The 19,282-nt window shown below is 42.1% G+C and overlaps 1 long non-coding RNA gene across 2 annotated transcripts; it reads left to right on the top strand.

The window, feature by feature from the left end:
* The first annotated feature begins 15,043 nt into the window (after positions 1 to 15,043).
* LOC121865350 lies at positions 15,044 to 17,709 on the top strand. 2 transcript variants are annotated; one of them, XR_006088751.1, is made up of 3 exons: positions 15,044 to 15,127; positions 16,418 to 16,635; positions 16,869 to 17,709. It is a non-coding gene; the product is annotated as an uncharacterized LOC121865350 (long non-coding RNA). The 2 variants fall into 2 exon arrangements; XR_006088752.1 differs by having other exon boundaries at positions 16,418 to 17,709.
* Positions 17,710 to 19,282: the final 1,573 nt, after the last annotated feature.

The following is a 19,282-nucleotide window of genomic DNA, read 5'->3' as shown; positions in this document are numbered from 1 at the left end:
CGGGACCGTGATCAGTCAGTGTTTGACATCACAAAACATTTGCGACTAGTACCTCAGTTTAACGTAGGTGACCCAGAAGAATTTTTCCAGCTATTGGAGATGATGACTAAATCATTCAGGTGGCCTGAAACATCCTGGGTGGCAATGATTCAAACTGTCTTTAAAGGTGCAGCTAGGTCAGTATTTTTGTCTTAATCGGATGAAAAATATGATAGTTATGAAAGAGGCTATTTTGAAGGCTTGTTAGTTGATTTTGAGCACTACAGAGTGAAATTTAGGAATGAAAGGAAACTAGAGTCAGTCATATATTAAATTTAGTGTACCGTATTTGTAAGTTGTTTGGAAGATGGACAAAAAGTAGTGGGGTAAGCTCCTATGAAGAGTTGGTCGAGTTGATAATTTTAGAGCAATTTAAGAGAGCCCTCCCACGAGACATTCAGTTATATTTGGAAGAGAGAGAGGTTACAGAAGTGTAACGAGCAGCAGCTCTGGCAGACAGTTATGCGTTAACTCCTAAGAATCTTTTATTTCAAAGTGTTGTAACTAGGAACAAGGATGGTAAACAGGATAAGTTTGAAGATGTAAAGGCATCTGCCTCATGTAAGGTAAAATGTTCGTAGTGGCTCGGAACAAAAATATCCGAGGTTTGAGAGTACGAGTCAAATGATCTGTTTCTACTCTAAATAGATAGAAAAAGAAAGACTCTGTTCTTTCATTCGTGCAGCTGGGTAAGTTTGACCCTAAGTCAGTTAGTTCCTGTTCAAAGGAAGATTTACGTGATCCCTTTATGTTTGATGGGACTGTCTCAAATGATAAGTCTAGTGATATTCGATACCCTGTTCAGATACCCTGTTCAGAAAACGTTGCAAACCATAGTATTGTGTTGAAAGGTGCCTTTCCCTGTGTGGAAAGTGCTTATACAGGTGAGCATGTGTTTATACAGGTGAGCATGTGTTATTGAAGGGTGTCGGTGGTGTAGTCACTGTTCCTTTATGTAGGATGTTCTTGAGGAGCGACATGGTTTCTCGGTGGGTGACTGTTGGTGTCCAAGACAATCTCCCTGTATCCGGTGTTACCTTCTCGCTAGCTAATGACATTGCCGGTACTCGTGTTGTCCCGGATCCTGTAGTGACCACGACTCCTACGGTGGTTAATAACACTAAATTGCTTGAGGATCAGTATCCTGGTCTATTCCCTGCCTGTGTTGTTAACAGAAGTATGTCGCTTAGAGAAGAGCAGAATACTCGTGTTGACCCTGCTCCTAATGTAACTGACACAAGTGGTGCAGTTTGTGATGGAAAGGACTTTGGTATTAGGGACCTACAGTATATATGTCGCAAGACCATTCTGTTAATGATAGCGAGTCTTGTTTGACGGAAGCCAGTGGCAACAGCAGTGATAATCCCCTGAAGTCACTGGTGACTTATTTGACAAATCACTCTCATCTAGTGTTGATGTAACTTTGAATAACGATATAAACCCTATAGAACAGGTACCCATAAATAGGAAAGATTAATTTTTGACCAGGAAGGTAATCTAGAGTTGAGTAACAGTGCTGTAAGCAAGGTGAAGCTGATGACTTGCTTGTTTGTTACTCTTCGGACTCTGTCCTCCTGATGAAGAAATTTAGACGACCCTCGGTGCCTGCTGGGGAAGACTGGCATGTGGTTAGGCAAATTTTTGTCCCAAAATGTCATAGGGGAGAGATTTTGAGACTGGCACACGATTTTCTGGGAGGGCACTTAGGGGTTAGGAGAACCAACCATAAGATATTACTTCACTTTTATTGGACTGGCTTGAAAAGAGATGTGGCAAGGTACTTCAAGACTTGTCACGAATGCCAGACGACAGGTAAACCTAATCAGCAGATCAAACCAGCCCCTTTACAGCCTATTCCAGCAATAAAAGAATCCTTCAGTAAGGTAATAATTGACTGTGTTGGTTCTCTCCCAAAATGTTGTAGTGGTAACCAGTTCCTGTTAATTTTTTTTTTTTTTACGGAAATTAGCCCACCCGGATACAGGTCAAACGACCCACAACGGGGCCAAGGGGCGAAAAAATAAGAACAAGGAAATTGAATATAGAGAAGAGAAAGGTTATACTGTGATACTCTACACCACGAAGATTCCGGAAAACCAGCTTTTTAAAGCGAGACAGATTGTATAAGTATGGAAACACAGAAGAAGGCAGAGCATTCCACAGTTTCGCTGTGTGAGGAAAGAAAGAGGTACTATAACGGGTTATTCTCGTGTGACCGACATCCACAGAGAAACGGTGGGCACGGCGGGCAAGAAGTGTGTTACGAGCCCACGGCCTTGCCGGCGTTACACGGGATGCCAAATCCACCGAACATTGCCCGTTAAAGTAAGTACCTGTAAAAGAGAGAGAGTGAAGCAACATTGCGGCGAAGAGAGATTGTCGACTAAAGGAGTAGAGTTAATAAGACGAAATGCCTTTGATTCCACCCTATCTAGCAGTTGGACGGAAGAAGAGCCACCCTAGATATGAGAGCAGTACTCCATGCTAGGACGAATGAATCCCTTATATACTTGGAGCAACTGGTCAGGAGTGAAGTAGCTACGGCATCTGTACAGCATTCCCGTCTTTCGGGAGGCAGCTTTAGCTATATTATGAATGTGTGATTTCCAGGACATATTGGAGGAAATGGTGAGGCCTAACTTATTTATTTCAGAATTTGGCAGGATGATAGCGTCCTGCAATGTAATTGGTGGGAGATCGTCTAATTTAGAAAGTGTAATTGGTAGATATTGAGTTTTATTTCTATTAAATTTAACCAAGTTTGTACTTCCCCATTCAGAGATGCTATACAGATCCGCATTGATAGAAGTAATGATATCAGCTCTAGAAACAGATCTAGTTTGAGAGTTAGGAGGAAGGGGAAAATGTGAAGAAGAGTGAAGAGTAGAATCATCAGCGTAAGAATGGATAGAATTAGTTGTAGTGTGAAGTAAATCTTTTTTTTTTTGTTATTATTATTTATTGGGCACCTCCCTACATCCTTGTGTAAGGTTAAGCGCAGAAGCGTTTACAGCGCCCAACAGGAAAGCATGCTATGCTCATGCTTGCCTTTATGTCTCATGAGTTAAGGGCGTAGAAGCCTGAAGAGTCAAGGGCATAGAAGCCTGAAGAGTCAGTGGTTTATGTCATCAAGTTATTGGAAGCTCCAACAACTTTCCCTGAATACGAACTTACAACAGGTACCTACTTTACTGCAAGGTGAACAGGGACTAATGGGGGCTAGGAAGTAAGATCAAACAACTTCCACCGGCCCGGGAATCGAACCCGTGACATCTCGCTTGCGAGGCAAGAACGGTACCGCTTCTACCACCGACCCCCCAAGTAAATCATTGATAAAAAGAAGGAAGAGAGTACGTGAAAGAACAGAACCCTGTGGGACACCACTATTGGTAGAAAAAGAGCGAGAGATCGATCCCTCGACAACAACTGCCATGGATCAGTTCTCAAGGAAGCTAGAGACTAGAAAACAAGGTGGGGAGAGAAACCAAAAGGGGGAAGTTTAGATAGCAAAGACTTGTGCCATACAAATGCCTGGGACATGTCGAGGGCCACGACGAAAGTTTCCCCATAATCCCTCAGAGAGGATGACCAAAGATGGGTGCAATAGGAGAGCAGATCACCAGTAGATCTCGCCTGGCGAAAGCCATACTGGTGATCCGACAAAGGAGAAAGGTGTTCAAGGTGACGGAAAAAATGGGAGTTCAAGATAGTTTCGAAAATCTTAGAGAGGGATGAAGTTAGGGCAATGGGGCGATAGTGAGAGGGATTAGAATGGCCACCCTTCTTCTGGATGGGGTGAACCAAGGCATGCTTCCAAGAAGAAGGAAAAGTTTGGGTTTTGAGGCAGAGGCGAAAGTGGCGAGTAAGCACAGGGGCCAGGGCTTCAGCACACTCCCTCAGAACAGGAGGGAGTATTCCATCCGGTCTATGCACCTTACTCACATCCAACCTGGATAACACACCGGCAACCCTGCGAGTGGAGATTATAGGAAAGTGCATAGGTTCAGTAGGAGGAGCAGGGGTAGGAGGGATAGAGTGATAATCGTCTAAGGTGGAGTTAGAGGAGAATAAGGTGCCAAAGAGATTGGCTTTGTCAGGTGGAGAGTTTGCTATAGAATTATAAGGTAGGAAAAGGAGGAGTGCAGAAGTTGTTAAAGATGTTTTTGGTTAATGACCAGAAGGATTTACTAGAGGAAGAATTAGTCAGGACAGCGGTCTTTCTTTTTAGAAAATTCAGCTTGGCCCTACGAAGAATAGCCTTACAACGATTCCTAGAAGTAATGAAAGAGGAGTGAGTAATAGGAGGAGATAGTTTCATAGTTCGATGTGCCCTATCTCTCACCCTGCAAGCAAGAGAGCAGGAGCGATCAATCCATGATTGTAATTTGAAAGTTTTAGTAGAAGATGGGATAAATGCACTCATACCACCCTGTATAACCCCAGTAATGCTGTCAGCACATACCAAGGCGTCCCGAGTGGAAAAGCAACATTCATCCCAAGGAAAGTCGGTGAAGAATTCTCGCAAGGATTGCCAGCTTGTCCTCCGATAGTGCCATAGTTGACGTTTAGAGGGGGTGGGGGGTGGTCGTGCCCAATTTGATTTAATAGGAATAAGGTTGTGATCAGAAGACCCCAAGGGAACACGTGTAGGGTGTTTGATTAACCCTTGCAGAGCCAAGCCACTCTCTGTGATGTACATTGAAGTCCCCTAGGTAGAGGATCTCGGTGTTGGAGTGTGTGGATAGCAACGACTCATGGCAAGAAGTGAGATAGTCAAAGTGTTCGAAATAGTTGGGAAAGTTGGGAGAACAGTATAGGAAACAAAGAAAAATAGTCACAGTAGGCTATTCCACTAAGACGAATCACTGCTAAAAATGTGGTAAAGGCTCGGATTCACTTTTCACCCAATATGGTATTCCAAAGATCGTACAGTCCGACAGGAGAAGTAATTTCACGTCGTCTATTTTCCAGCAAGTCATGAATGAGTTGGTCATTCAGCAATATCTGTCTACTGTTTATCACCCACAATCTCAGGAGGCCATTGAACGGTTTCATCAGACCTTCAAATCAATGTTAAACAAATACTGTAGGGAGAATGAGAAGGAGTGGGATGAAGGACTACCACTCATGATATTCGCCATTAGGGATAGTTGTCAGGATGCTCTTGGTTTTCCTCCCTTTCAGCTCGTTTTCGGACATGATGCAAGGGGTCCGTTGACAAGTTATGAAGGTGAGTTGGGTGAATAACAAGATAAAAATTTCACTTTCACTGAATGTGAACAAATTCAAGGCTAGACTGAAGAGAGTTGGGGAGATTGCTCGAGAGAACTTGTTCCAGGCTCGGTTGAAAATGAAGGGTCAGTATGACCAGAAGTGTAAATGTAGAGTTTAGCCCTGGTGACCAAGTACTAGCATTACTGCCAACCCACAGAAATCCCTTGTAAGCAAAGTTTGAAGGCCCATATAAAATGGTTAAGAAACAAAGACCCTCAACTATGTCCCAGCAACCCAGGGAAAGCGGAAGTCAGAGCATTTGGTTCATGTGAATTGGCGGAAACTCTACTACTCCAGGGAAGCGATTGTGTGTGTTATGGAGACCCAGGAGCCACTGGAACAAGAGCGATATCTCCTGGTGGAGGTTCCAGGTAAGCTATGCAAATCACAGATTTTAGCTGATCCCTCTTCTATGGTTTTACATCTTTCACAGCTACAGGTTGAAGATGTCACAAGGATGTTATAGGAATAGAAGCACCTGTTTGAGGACGTGCCTCGGTTCTGTAACCTCATAGAACACTAGGTGACCCTTCTACCAGAGACGACCTCTATCAAGCAAGCACCCTTTACGACCAGCTCTGCCAAGAGGAAGATTCTGAGAAGGAAGTGGACTTTTTTCTTCGACACGAACTCGTCGAAGCAAGCGACAATGACTGGGCGTCACCATACGTGTTGGTGCCAAAACCCGACGGCTCCTTCCACATGTGTACAGACGGGTAAATGATGTGACCATGGCTGATTCCTATCCTTTCCCTTGACAGCATCGAGCAGGCAAAGCTCGTCATGAAGCTCGACCTGATGAAGGGTTACTATCAAGTGAGGCTGACAGAGGAATCAAAGAGAATTACTGCCTTCATTACTCCTGATGGGCTTTGGCAGTAAAAAGTCCTCTTCTTTGAGCTTTGCAGTGCCCCTGGGACATTCCAGAGGGCTATGAATGTGGAGAAATCTGGGCGACTTCGTGCCCTATTCTCCCGCCTTTCAGAGTACAACTTCTCTGTCAACCTGGCTAAAAGTGAGTTTGGCCAGGCAACACTCACCTACCTTGGCCATTTGGTGGCCCAAGGGAGGGTGGCTCCACTCCCGCCTTCTGCAGATCGAAAAGCTCTGCGTAAGTTCCTCGGTATAGCAGGATTCTACTGAAGGTTTTGTAAGAACTTTGCGCAAGTGTAGGCTCCTTTGACAGACTTGGTCAGCCGCAAAAGAAGGTATTTGTGGACAAAAGCATGTCAGGTTGCATTTGAAACCCTTAAACATCTATTAACCTCAAGTCCAGCATTAAAACTTTCAGATTTTGCCTGTGATGTGGGTGTGGGTGCTATGGTGTTATAGTTTGAAAAAGGTATTACTACACCCAGTTTGCATCCGCAGTGTAAAACTAAAACCTCATCAGCATGGTTATGCCACAATAGAAAAGGAGACTTTGGGGCTTTTGTTGGCTTTAGAAAATTTTTTACTGGATGTTGAGGATTCGCCATATACCGTAGAGGTGTACACAGATCACAATCCTTTACAATTTGTAGAGAGGATGAGAAATAAGAATCCACGTTTTCTTAGGTGGGCTTTAGCACTGCATCCCTTCAATATATAAGTGAAACATATTAAAGGGAAAGGCAATGTTTTTGCAGACACCCTATCCCATGATGTATAAAAGTTTTATCCTTTTGTTGGAAACCTTTTTAGATAAGGAGGGGGATGCTAGGAGTGTCCTCCATAAGTTTCTGTTCTTGGTATGAAATTCGTTGGTAAGGATGGTGTGTAGTTAACTCGAGCAGTTTCGCTCATTATTTGCCCACACTGAATGATTCATCTTTAAAGTATTAACTTTGTTTATTACCTGTGTATTAATTGTATTATGTTTGTTTATTATATTTGATTGTAGTAGGTTTGTACATAGGTTAGTTAAGTGGAATTAATGTCGATAGGAAATTTAGATAAAGTTTACGTTTTGGCCAATTGGGATATAATACGTCGGTATTTGGTGGTAGAGAGGTAACGTTGGTGACCTACTGGTACATTCTAGTCAGTCTAGGTACAGCTGCCTTAAGTTAAGTAGTATACCCTCTCTCTGGTGTTTTGGGAGTTGGCATTTGACTATTGAGATTTGTTTTGCTTAATATTGATTTTGTATGATCTTGTTGGACCTTCAGTCCCTTTTAGGCCACTTTCAAACATTTTGTCTTATTATTATTGTTATTTATTTTAATTTAAGTACAGTAGCTAAACAACTATCAGAGCAGGTGGGGGTCGATATGCTCCAAAATTTTACTTGCGACTAGTGACAGCTCTCGTATGCCAAAATTTATCATCCATGGTCTCCTCTCGTTTCCCACAAAGTATGCACAGATAGGTACTGTAATGTACATATGTGACGGTGGGAATAGATTTATAAATGTTCATATTTTTATTGACTTGTTTAGGTTTTGACCTGATAACTTGACCTTTGTTGGGAGAACTTAAGATTAAGAAATTAATAATAAATACTGATATATATGAAAGGCTTAAGTGATTTATGTTTATGTAACGATCTACCCTAGAGTTGTAACACTCATGGCATTGGAGGTGATATTTTAAAATGGATTAGGGCGTGGTTACTGGACAGAAAACAGCGAGTGAGCAATAACGGCAGTAAATCCGATTGGAGTAACATCACCAGTGGAGCACCCGTGCAGCCACACACAAGGTGGTGAAATGCGTCTAGAGTGGCAGTATTATGTTAGTGTTAAGGTGCAAGCAATGTTAGCTCCCTGTCACTTTCAACTACCGCTGCTGGCTAGCCCTCGTGGTGAACAGGGAAGCAATTTGTATAAGTCTTCCCTTTGTATAAGTCTTCCCCTGCCTCCTCACCATCAAGACTCCTGCTGTCCCTCCTCGTGGCAACACACGGTAACTGGGTGCCTCGTTGGCCCAGGCTAGATCAGCATGGGATCTCGGAGTAGCAGTGGGCCACAGAGGAACAGCGCATAGGCCCATTGGCATGTGGACACATCCTGGCGCCTACCAACCGCTGCCTTGCGGATTAACCTTGGTAGGTATAAGGCTACTGGAGTAAACCCCGAACGAAAGATCTGCGGTGGAGTCCTGCATCAGGCAGGCATGCTTAGAGAGCTCCAACAAGACCCCAACAGCGGTGTAGGCGGAAGAGGTGACCACCATGGAAACCCAACGACTACACTGGGGCATGATGGCAATGTCTGATGAACAGACTACTAAGGCGAAACCCAACAAACTGGGGTATCGGCAGTCCATTGCGACTCTCGCTCTCCCCAGTCGTTGCTCCTCTTGCACCACTGGATCAGGAAAAGGGAGAGCGAAGATGTGTGGTTGCAGCCTACACTCCTGCCTCACCACATAAATCAACTAGCATGCAGCTATCATCCAGTTCATCATACGTCTAAGCATTATCAAAACCCCTATATCCGCAAAAGTCCTATGGCGACGGAGGAGTGGCGACGGGAACAGGCAGAGATGACTGCCGGGAGACTCTGAAGTCACAACTCTACACATGGGAGGCACAGATAAGATGGTCGTTTATGCACTGGGATCTAGGCAGCAGTGTAATCCGGTCCTGTCTGTGCGACTGAGCAGCCCTTTTGGGGAGCCACTCTGCTCACCCCACATGGGGAGGGGGCTAGAAAAGGTGCCCTAAACATAGCCTGCCTAAAACCCCAACCTGACTGGTCAACCGCACCTAGTAAGATCATCCTTATGCGGTCGAAAATACAACCAAAATCACAGATCCAAACAAAAACAAACCATATAACCTCTTATGGTCACTGCATGGAATGTCAGGACCCTTCAGAATACTTGTACAAATGTACGTCCTGAAAGAAGAACTGCCCTTGTAGCAAAACAGCTGGCTCGGTATAACATCAACATAGCAGCCATCAGTGAGTCCCGGTTCTCAGTTGAGGGCCAACTCCCAGAACGGGGTCTCGTTACACCTTATTCCGGAAGGGTAAGCCAGCTGTGGAGAGAAACCGCATTTATAGAGTTGGTTTGCAATCCTCCAACGCATCCTACACAGGCTAACCTAAATGCTTCAAGTCCCGCTGAATCACTCACGCCATGTTTTCTTTATCAGTGCATACGCCCCAACACTGGATGCAGAGAATGACATCAAGGAGGCCTTTTACGCCGACCTCAACAGACTGCTAACCTCTATCTCCAGAAAAGACAAGGTTGTGCTCCTTGGAAACTTCAATGCCAGAGTTGGCAGAGATGCTAACATTTGGTAGGGAACCATAGGGAGAAATGGACCAAGCAAGTGTAATCCCAACGGCCTGCCCTACTCAGCAAGTGTGCTGCACACAACCTCAGTATCACCGATACCTTGTTTAGGCAGGCCGACAAGTTCAAGGGTTCGTGGCAACACCTACGATCCAAACACTGACATTTTTTTACTATATTATTGTCAGAGAAAGAGATCGCCGAGATGCCCTCATCACCAGTACCATGCGTGGTTCAGACCACTGTGACACTGATCATTGATTTGGTAGATCCAAGCTCCCTCTTCACGTCGCCCCAGAATGGCATAGGCAGCAAGCCTCCAGAAGAGGTTTTAATACCAAGCGTCTGGAGGGTCCAGTGGTAGCACATGCATTTCAGAGAGCAGCTCCAACATGGGCATATAAACAACCAATAGCAAATAATGTGAATCCCTGTGCCAAATGGGTTAACAGTGTTATGATAAATCTTGCCGAGAGACCCTCGGCCAGATCAAAAGAATACACCAGGACTAGTCTGATGAAAATGACCCGACAATCAAAGTACTCATCGATGATAAAAGTGCTGCTTTTACTGACAGGCAGAACAACCGTCAGTCTCGGACCAAAGCTGATACCTAACGTAAGAAGAAACGGCAGCCCAGCAGGAACTTCGTAATCTAAAGAACGCCTGGCTTAAAAATAATGGATGTGAAGCACAAAAACTTGCAGATCAGCCTAAGATATGCGATTTTTTTTATTTCCACTAAAACATTTCATGGGCCAGTCACTCGTGGCGCAGCCCCGCTTCGATCATCTGACAGTAACCTCATAATTAAATACGATGAAGGAGGCTTCAGCGCTGGAAAGAGCACTACCATTCATTGCTCAACCGAAACACTGATGTGGATGTCCTGACTACACAACAGGTCCCTCGGCATCCAGAGCTGACCCACCTCAGCTATCCTCCATCCTTGGATGAGGTAGCTACTGCCATCAAACAGATGGATAGTAACAAAGCCTCAGGGCCTGACGAAATCCCAGCGTAGGTGTATAAAGCAGGAGGACCTCTGCTTACCAGCCGTCTCCACTCTCTCCTGGGGAATATAGTGGGAAAAGGAGGAAATCCCCCCAAGCACTTAAAGACGCCACCATTGTCAATATTTATAAGAATAAGGGAGACCAGTGAGACTGTGGCAACTGCCGTGGGATCTCGATGCTGGTAAGACTATATTGCCTGAGTCCTCTCAAACAGACTTCTTTCCGAGGCGGAGGACTTCCTCCCAGAATCTCAACGTGGTTTTAGACCATCACGTGGCACCACTGATGATCTTTGCTGCCCGTCAGATACAGGAAAAACGCTGAGAACAGCGTCTTGACCTGTACTTGGTTTTAATCAACCTAATCAAGACCTTCGACTCGGTCAACAGGGAAGCCCTTTGGTGAACCCTCAGCCGTTTTGGCTGCCCACCTAAATTCATCGCCATTGTGAGGCAACTCCACAATGGCATGAACGACAGTGTCCTGTACAACGGCACCCAGTCAGAGTTCTTCCCCATCCAAACAGGGGTTAATCAAGGGTGTGTACTGTCACCAACTCAATCTTCCATCTTCTTGGCTGCCTTCTTTACTCGTGCCAGTGCCAATATAGCCAGTGGGGTGAACACCGAGTACCGGGTGAAGAAGGGCCTTCTCAACATAGACGACTCCAGGCAAGAACAAAGGCGTCGTCATATTCCATTACTGAACTTCAGTATGCAGACGACCTCACTGCAGACATCGATGAAGAGATTCAACATCGGATCAGATGTGCATCTCAAGCCTTTGGCAGACTCTGATATCGTGTCTTCAGCTGTAGGGGGCTGAAATTATCTACAAAGCTGCATGTATATTGAGCAGTAGTCCATCCCCACCTTGCTATATGGCAGTGAGACATGGGTCACATACAGGAGGCACCTGAAGGCACTTGAAAACTTTCACCAATGCAGTCTACGTTCCAATCTCAGAGTTCGCTGGGAAGACGAGAGAACAAATGCCAGTATTCTTGTTGACACCAACTGTTGGATCATCAAGGCTACCATTATCCATGAACAACTACGTTGAACTGGTCATGTTACCAGCATGGGCGACAGTAGACTGCCAAAGCAGCTACTTTACAGTAAACGAATAGTAAACGTAACACCGGCGGGCAATTGAAAAAGTATAAGGATAGTCTTAAGACAAACCTGAAAAAGTGCCAAATCGACCCCCTCACCTGGGAGTCAATTACTCCACATCGTAATGCTTGGAAGAACACCGCACGAGAAGGTGTCAATGCTTTCGAGTTAGCCCGACTGCAAACAAAGGCAGACAAGCACCAACGCCAGAAAGACGCTGCCACCGCCCCTCCCGCAGTCGATGGAGCCCTCCACATGTGCAACGAATGTGTACGACGCTGCGAGTCCTTTATCGGTCTCTTTAGTCACCTCAGAACTCACCCACCTAGGTGACATCCTTAATAGCTCATATCATTGTATCATAGCTGGATGATCGTCATACTCGATTCCGAGTGAGAGCAAAGAAGTAGTACCCTCACGGCTCAGTACTTGGACCATTATTATTTATTATATTCATAATGACATATATATCGCCGTAGACAGCAACCTATGAAATTTACTGATGATACTACAATTAAGCATGTAATTAAATATGACGAGGACTCCGCAAAACTACAGGAAGATCTAAAAAAAAAAAAATTTGAATTTGACTTGAAAAATGGCAGATAAAATTCAATGTGGACAAACGTAAAGTACTTAGTCTAGGAGATGTAAACATCGAAACCAGATATCAGATGAACAACGATGTTATAGATGAATCCGACTGTGAGAAAGATTTAGGAGTCATGATATTTAGAAATCTTAAACCAATTAATAATGTATATTTGCTCGAAACAAGGCTAATAAAGTACTTTATTTCATACAAAGGAGTGTTAGTTTCAAGACTAGCGAGGTCATCCTAAAACTATATCTTGCGCTTGTGAGACCTCACTTGGATTACGCACTTCAATTCTGGTCACTGTACTACAGAATGGAAGTAGAATCCCTAAAAAGAATTCAGAGGAGAATGACGTGACTAATCCCAAGCATTAAGAACCTTGAGTACATAGACAGGTTAAGACATCTTAAATGGAAGTCAGGGCTAAACAAGGGTGACACTACAAAGGTACTCAAACTATCCAACCAGAAGCGAATTCGTAACATTGGTTTTAAATTGGACCAATTTAGATTTAGAAGCGAAATAAGTAAACATTGGTTTGGAAATAGAGTAGTAGATAAATGGAATAAGTTATCAAACATCATCATTAACTCGAATACGCTGGATAGCTTCAAACATAGGTTGGATGGATATACAGTATGAGAGATAGGGGTTGGGTGTAAATGAGACTGCCCAGTATTAGCCAATAGGCCCGTGCAGTTTCCTCCATTCTTATGTTCTTATGCACAGACTAAGGAGTAATTATTGACAAGGCTAATATATAATGGCATGTACAAATTGGACAATAATGTGATTAACAAGATTTGTAACCAGGTGGAAAGGTTGGGTCACACTACCTAATGACCTAAATATGGTGGACACCTGCTGTCCAAAGGGACTTGATCTCACTCCTTACTGCATATATTAGCCTTGTCAATAATTACACTCTTGGGAGGCTTGCTGCAGACAACACTCTTTCTGCATCCCCCGCACTGCTCAGGGTATCTACTGTTCAGTGGCGGCCCAGACTAGGTGCTCTGTAACGGCTTCATGCAGCGGATTTGGGCCGTGATCCCACTGGTGTTACTTGCACCATTGGCTGTTCCTCCTTTGCTCTTCCTTCTTTTTCGCTCTGGCCTGGGGACCTGCACCCTAGAGGTGTATTCGTTCTTGGGTACCCACTGTAACTCTTCACCTCCCTCCCAGGAGTTTGTGAACACGAAAGGGGGTAGGAGCAGAACCTATCCCTCCGCTGAGCCTTCCTGGGTAATCGTGATCGTGCAGGTTCACCTAGGAAGGGGGTCGCATTCCTGAATCCCCCCCCCTGAATAAGTACACTAGCTCACGTCTATAAGTGAGCATTCATTAACACTAGGGAAGTAGACTCCCCTGACGGGGCTTCCGGGAGAGAGTCGCGGGAACCACTCTACGACACACTCGACCAACAAGTGGCGGTGGGGGGGTATTGTAATTCCCGTGACAGGTTTCTTTCCTGGAATAGGTAGGTTTCCTGCTTCACCCCATGCTAAGGTAGCCTGTCCACCACGTCCTCTCTGAAATGAGGGCACGCCGGGTTCGGATACGGGGCCTAATTCCTAGTTCTTCCAAAGCACGATGCAGATTGATAGTGTTCGTTCTGGTGTATTACTAGTGATCCCAATGAACGAAGTATCGGGAGGTATTTGTTCGCATATCCCTATATTGCTGGAAACAACATCGGGTGCCTACCCTCTACTGATGGGTCCGACTAATGACCCAAATGTACCCAAATGTACCCAAATGTAGCCAGATATAGCCGGAATGAAGTCAAATAATGGTCCTACATGAATAATTCGGACTGCTAATCACTTCTTGACTAGTATTTGGTGTCAGAAAGTCACAAAAAATTGTATAACTTACTTTAATCTGAGTTAATAGATCGCGTGCATGTACCGACGGAGCGAGGAATTACCCAAATGTACCCAAATGTAGTCGCAATGAAGTCAAATAATGGTCCTAGATGAATAAATCGGACTGCCAATCACCTCTCGACTAGTATATGGTGTCACAAAGTCACAAAATATGGTAAACTTAATTTAATCTGAGTTAATAGATTGAGTGCTTGTACCTAACCTAACCTAACCTAAGCTAACCTAACCTCGACTAGTATTTGGTGTCACGAAGTCACAAAAAATTGGTAAACTTAATTTAATCTGAGTTAATAGATCAAGTGCATGTACCTAACCTAACCTAACCTAACCTAACACAACACAACTCAGATTAAATTAAGTTTACCAATTTTTTTTTTACTTTATGACACCAAATAATAATCGAGAAGTGATTCACAGCCCAAATTACGCTTGTACGACCATCATTTGACTTCATTGCGGCTATATTTGGGTACATTTGGGTACATTTGGGTAATTCCTCGCTCCGTCGTTACATGCACGCGTTCTATTAACTCAGATTAAAGTAAGTTTTCCAATTTTTGGTGACTTTCTGACACCAAATACTAGTCGAGAAGTGATTAGCAGTCCGAATTATTCATGTAGGACCATTATTTGACTTCATTCCGGCTATATCTGGCTACATTTGGGTACATTTGGGTACATTTGGGTAATTAGTCGGACCTCTACTTGATGGCTGCCTTATGACGAATAATAATCATCATTATATTTTATGAAAGCTCTTCCAGTACTTTATTACAGATGTCTACGTCGAATGATATTTTTTTTTTTGATAAGTACAATTAAAAGAAGTGGTAATCCGGATAAATCAACTTTCACAACACTGTTATGAACTTTAAACATTATTGGAATGTTGACATCACTGCTCCGACTCGCTGACGACTGCTGAGCCTCATCTTCAATTAATACTCTCTTCTGTTGTAATTTAAGGTATGTTTCTTATCTCCATTCATTCATTCATAGTAATAAATTTTCAACCATCTGAACCACGAAATTAATTAATTTTTTCCGGAATGAGGCAAGCCAAGTGAGCTCACTCTATCTTGAGCGAAGCAAAGAAAGTATCACAGGGACGGGCCCAGTGATATAGTTTAGTATAAACTTTAATTTTTATTTTCAACAAGATAGAAGCTATGGTTTACGATCTACAATGTCTGTGTGTGTCAGGCAGCAGTATGCCAACATAAGTAAGCAGAAGATTTATTTTTCTTTATTCTTTAACTGAAATATTTCCTGTCAATAATTATATAAAGAATAAGTACTGCTTACTATCAATACCAATAATTGGCTCTAAAATTCTGCAATACTAGGCTCCATCACAGTTTTAATAATACACGCAACATCATATACACTGCTCTCTTTTGTTAAACAAAATAAAAAATATTTGCTTTTAAGTTTATCAAACGATATTTTCATTCATCTAAGTATAACTACATTTTTTTTAGCTATATTCTAACCAAAATCAGAAAAGCACACAGCACAGTAGACAGTAAGGGAGTGACAATTAACCAAACTTGTTTGCCACAAAAACAGCACATGGGATGCAGATTTGTCAACTTGACGCAGTTTGGCTTTGTAGAAGTTATTATGTAACCTTAAATGTGTACAATGCAAGGCAGGGGCCCCCACTGCACTGGCATGAGAGAGCAGTTTAACTTTGCCATCTGTATGATGGTATTCAATCAACAACACTTACAGATTTCTATAAAAACATAGGTTAATTAAAAAATTGGTGGATCAGTCATATTTAATATTTTTTTAGGTTAATGTAGTTTATGTTAGGTTAGGTTAGGTTAGGTTAAGTTAGGTTAGGTTAGGTTAGGTTAGGTTAGGTTAAAATTGGGTAAGGTTAAGTTAAAATTGGGTAAGGTTAAGTTAGGTTAAGTTAAAATTTGGCAAGGTTAAGCTAGGTTAAGTTAAAATTAGATTAAGTTGAGTTAAAGTGAGGTTAGGTTAAGTTAAAGTTAGGCTAGGTTAAAGTTAGGTTAGGTAAGGTTGGGTTTTTTTAAGTTAAAGTTAGGTTAGATCCATGATTTGTGCCAGTTATTCACTGGTAATGTAGGGCAATTTTCCAGGGGACAGTTGTCCAATGGGGGCAATTGTCCAGGGAGCATTTCTCGGGGGGAAATTGTCAAGGGGGCAGTTGTCCTATAAACAAATTTTATTACAAAATTTCAATTAAGAAGAAATATATAAAATGATAATGTTATGATTTTACAGCATGCAGACCTACAGACAACACCTTGATGACTTGTAAGAAATAAGGATGTTAAGTCAGCTTGATGATAAGAGGAAGCGAGGATTTCATGTAAGACGAGATCCTTTTCAGCATTATAATGAAGGAGAATTTAATTAGCGCTACAGAGTATCTAAGAACAGCACCATGGAGCTGCTTACAAAAATCAGACATCATCTACTAATGTCACTGAGCCATAGAGGTAGTCAAATATTTATGATTTCAATACAGTATAGTAGTGCTTATCAGATGCTTGAGGAACAGCATGATAAATGTCATGATCATGAAATATGAAGTAGGTTTTTAGTGAGAGGGGGATTAGGTTCAATCTAAAAAACAGTACTGTACTGCATAAATTTTTGCCCTGTGAGTACTAAGTCCTTAAGACATTACGAAGAATAGTATAGTATCTTTTCTTTCTTTCATTCCTTTCAGGCATTCCAATTCCTCCAGTTTTACAGCTACTGGTTGCCATGAGATACAAGGCTACAGGAAATTTTCAAATAACTCTGGGAGACTGTTCAGACATGTCTCAACCAAGTGTTAGCAAATGTGTCCGGAATGTTTCTGCTTCTATTGCCACTCTTGCACCAGGTTATATTAAATTCCCCTTTCCTGACCGAGAGAAGATGATTTCCTGCAGGAATTTGCCTCTATTGCTGGAATGCCAGGTGTGATAGGCTGCATAGATGGGACTCACATTCCAATCAAGAGCCCTTGAAAGTCAAATCCTGAACTCCACAGGAGTTGAAAGAATTTCTTCTCCATTAATGTCATGGGCGTATGTGATGCACACATGAAATTTACAAACCTTGTCGTAAACTGGCCGGGCAGTACTCATGACTCCCGCATATTCACAACGTCAAGACTTTGTGAAAGTCTGCAGGTCGGTGAACATCGAGGCTTTATCCTTGGTGATAGTGGATATGCGTTGCGTCCATACTTACTCACTCCAATCCATAATCAAGCTAATGAAAAGCAGAGGAAATATAACAGATCTCATTTTAAAACAAGAACTACAATTGAAAGGACATTTGGGGTGTGGAAGAGGAGATTTGCTGTACTGCAGCATGTAAGAGCAAAGCTGTCTACTACTAAAAATATTATAATTGCATGTGCAGTTCTCCATATTATGGCTTTGATTTCTGGACTTCCACTGGACATAAAAGACATGCATTTAGAAGACCCTGACGACCCTGAAGAAATGATCAGATATGGAAATTATGAAGGTCAAGCAAGGAGGGAGTATATAGTGGAGCATTTTTTTTTAATTAAAGTACAGTAAGATTTATTCCAGTACTTTGATAATCATTAAGAAGTAATACGGCTTTAGTTAGTTAGGTAACTACTATGTTCCATACATTACTTTAAGTGGTGAACGATTATGTCATTAAGTTTTAATAAAACTTTTACCTTGGTTAATTCCCAGTTAACCAGGTTGGTAACACATATAATATAATTGGGCTTTTGGTTACGAAACCCAATTGAAGTTTCTTGTTTTATTATAAAAGGATTATGTCTATAATTCCTGAGTGTAGATCAACCGTAAGTTCCACTATTTATGAGTGAACGAGAAAGAGGATGGCGTTTATGTAAATATAAACGTGGATCAACGTCCGTTCGATAAAAGTTGGTGTGAGTGACTGATGAGTAGTGACCCATCGAGGGAGAACAGTATGGGTACGTCGTTCCACCTCGAGGGAAGACGGAGCCATCCACTGCGGCTCTCAAATAACGTCTTCCTCTAGTCAAGGATATCAAACTACTGCTTGCTTCAGGTGGCCAGTAGAGCCGGCTACTTATGCCTTTACTCAGCATAGTATGACGCAGCTTCCCGTGGGCCACACCTTATCACGTGCATTGAACATGTCACTTCATAGCCAGTGGAAAGTTACAAGGGGGTGAAATCTGAATACTAATCAGATGTAAGAACCCATTTATATAATACTTCTGTTGATGAGACAGGGCCATTACAAAACAGTGGTTTCTCAGACTGTACTAGTTCTATAATATTTCTGTTTTAATGCGTATTCATCCATTCTTAAATTATGTTGCCTCAAATTGTCTAATTTTTACTTCATTTAGGTTTGTAATAATGGAGCTTAACTCAATATGTAAGGTGTCTTACCTGTGAGGTTTTATGAAGACAACCAAAGGAAAGAAATACAGATTAATTTTTGTCTAGATGTGTAAAACTTAAGAAAATAAACATTATTTTTTCTATACATGACTCTGCATTTCCTGAAATTCACAGCTTATATTATAGATATAAAAAAAAATTCTCGACTGCCATACTTTGGACAATATTTGTAGCTGACATGAAAATCTATTTCTATCTTTGGCACAAAAAAAAAATGGTGCCTTTTTTTTTTCTAAAGCAAATTATATGAATGCATAAAATTTAATAAACAAAAAATCTCCTCTATACAGTACTTTGCACATCATAACCTACAGTATATTATAAATGTACAAAAAACAAAACTTTTTTCTTTGACACAGGAAAGAAATGCATTTTTTGAAAATCACAGCATTTCTGTACACTGTATTATAGATATCCCCCAGAGAAAACTAATAAGCTGCCTTACTTCTGACAGCTTTTGTAACCAAAGAAAATCTTTGTCAAAATAAAGTCATGTAGGTTTATTTCCTTTACATCAAATTATTTGAATATGTAAAAATTATTAAAAATAACTTTTATTCTAGATGCCACTTTCTGAAATATCACAGCAAATAGTAAAATTATAAACATTGCAAATCACTTTGTTTTTACTGAACCATCATTCATAAGTTTTAGGCATGGCATCATATGCAGCTGCTGCTTTCCTTAAAAAACTATCTAACAATTCAAA

The sequence above is a fragment of the Homarus americanus genome, unplaced genomic scaffold (genome assembly GCF_018991925.1).
Source record: "Homarus americanus isolate GMGI-L3 unplaced genomic scaffold, GMGI_Hamer_2.0 scaffold15667, whole genome shotgun sequence".
NCBI lineage: Eukaryota > Metazoa > Arthropoda > Malacostraca > Decapoda > Nephropidae > Homarus > Homarus americanus.
The sequence above is the reverse complement of the archived record's forward strand: the minus strand, read 5'-3'. Positions and strand labels throughout refer to the sequence as shown.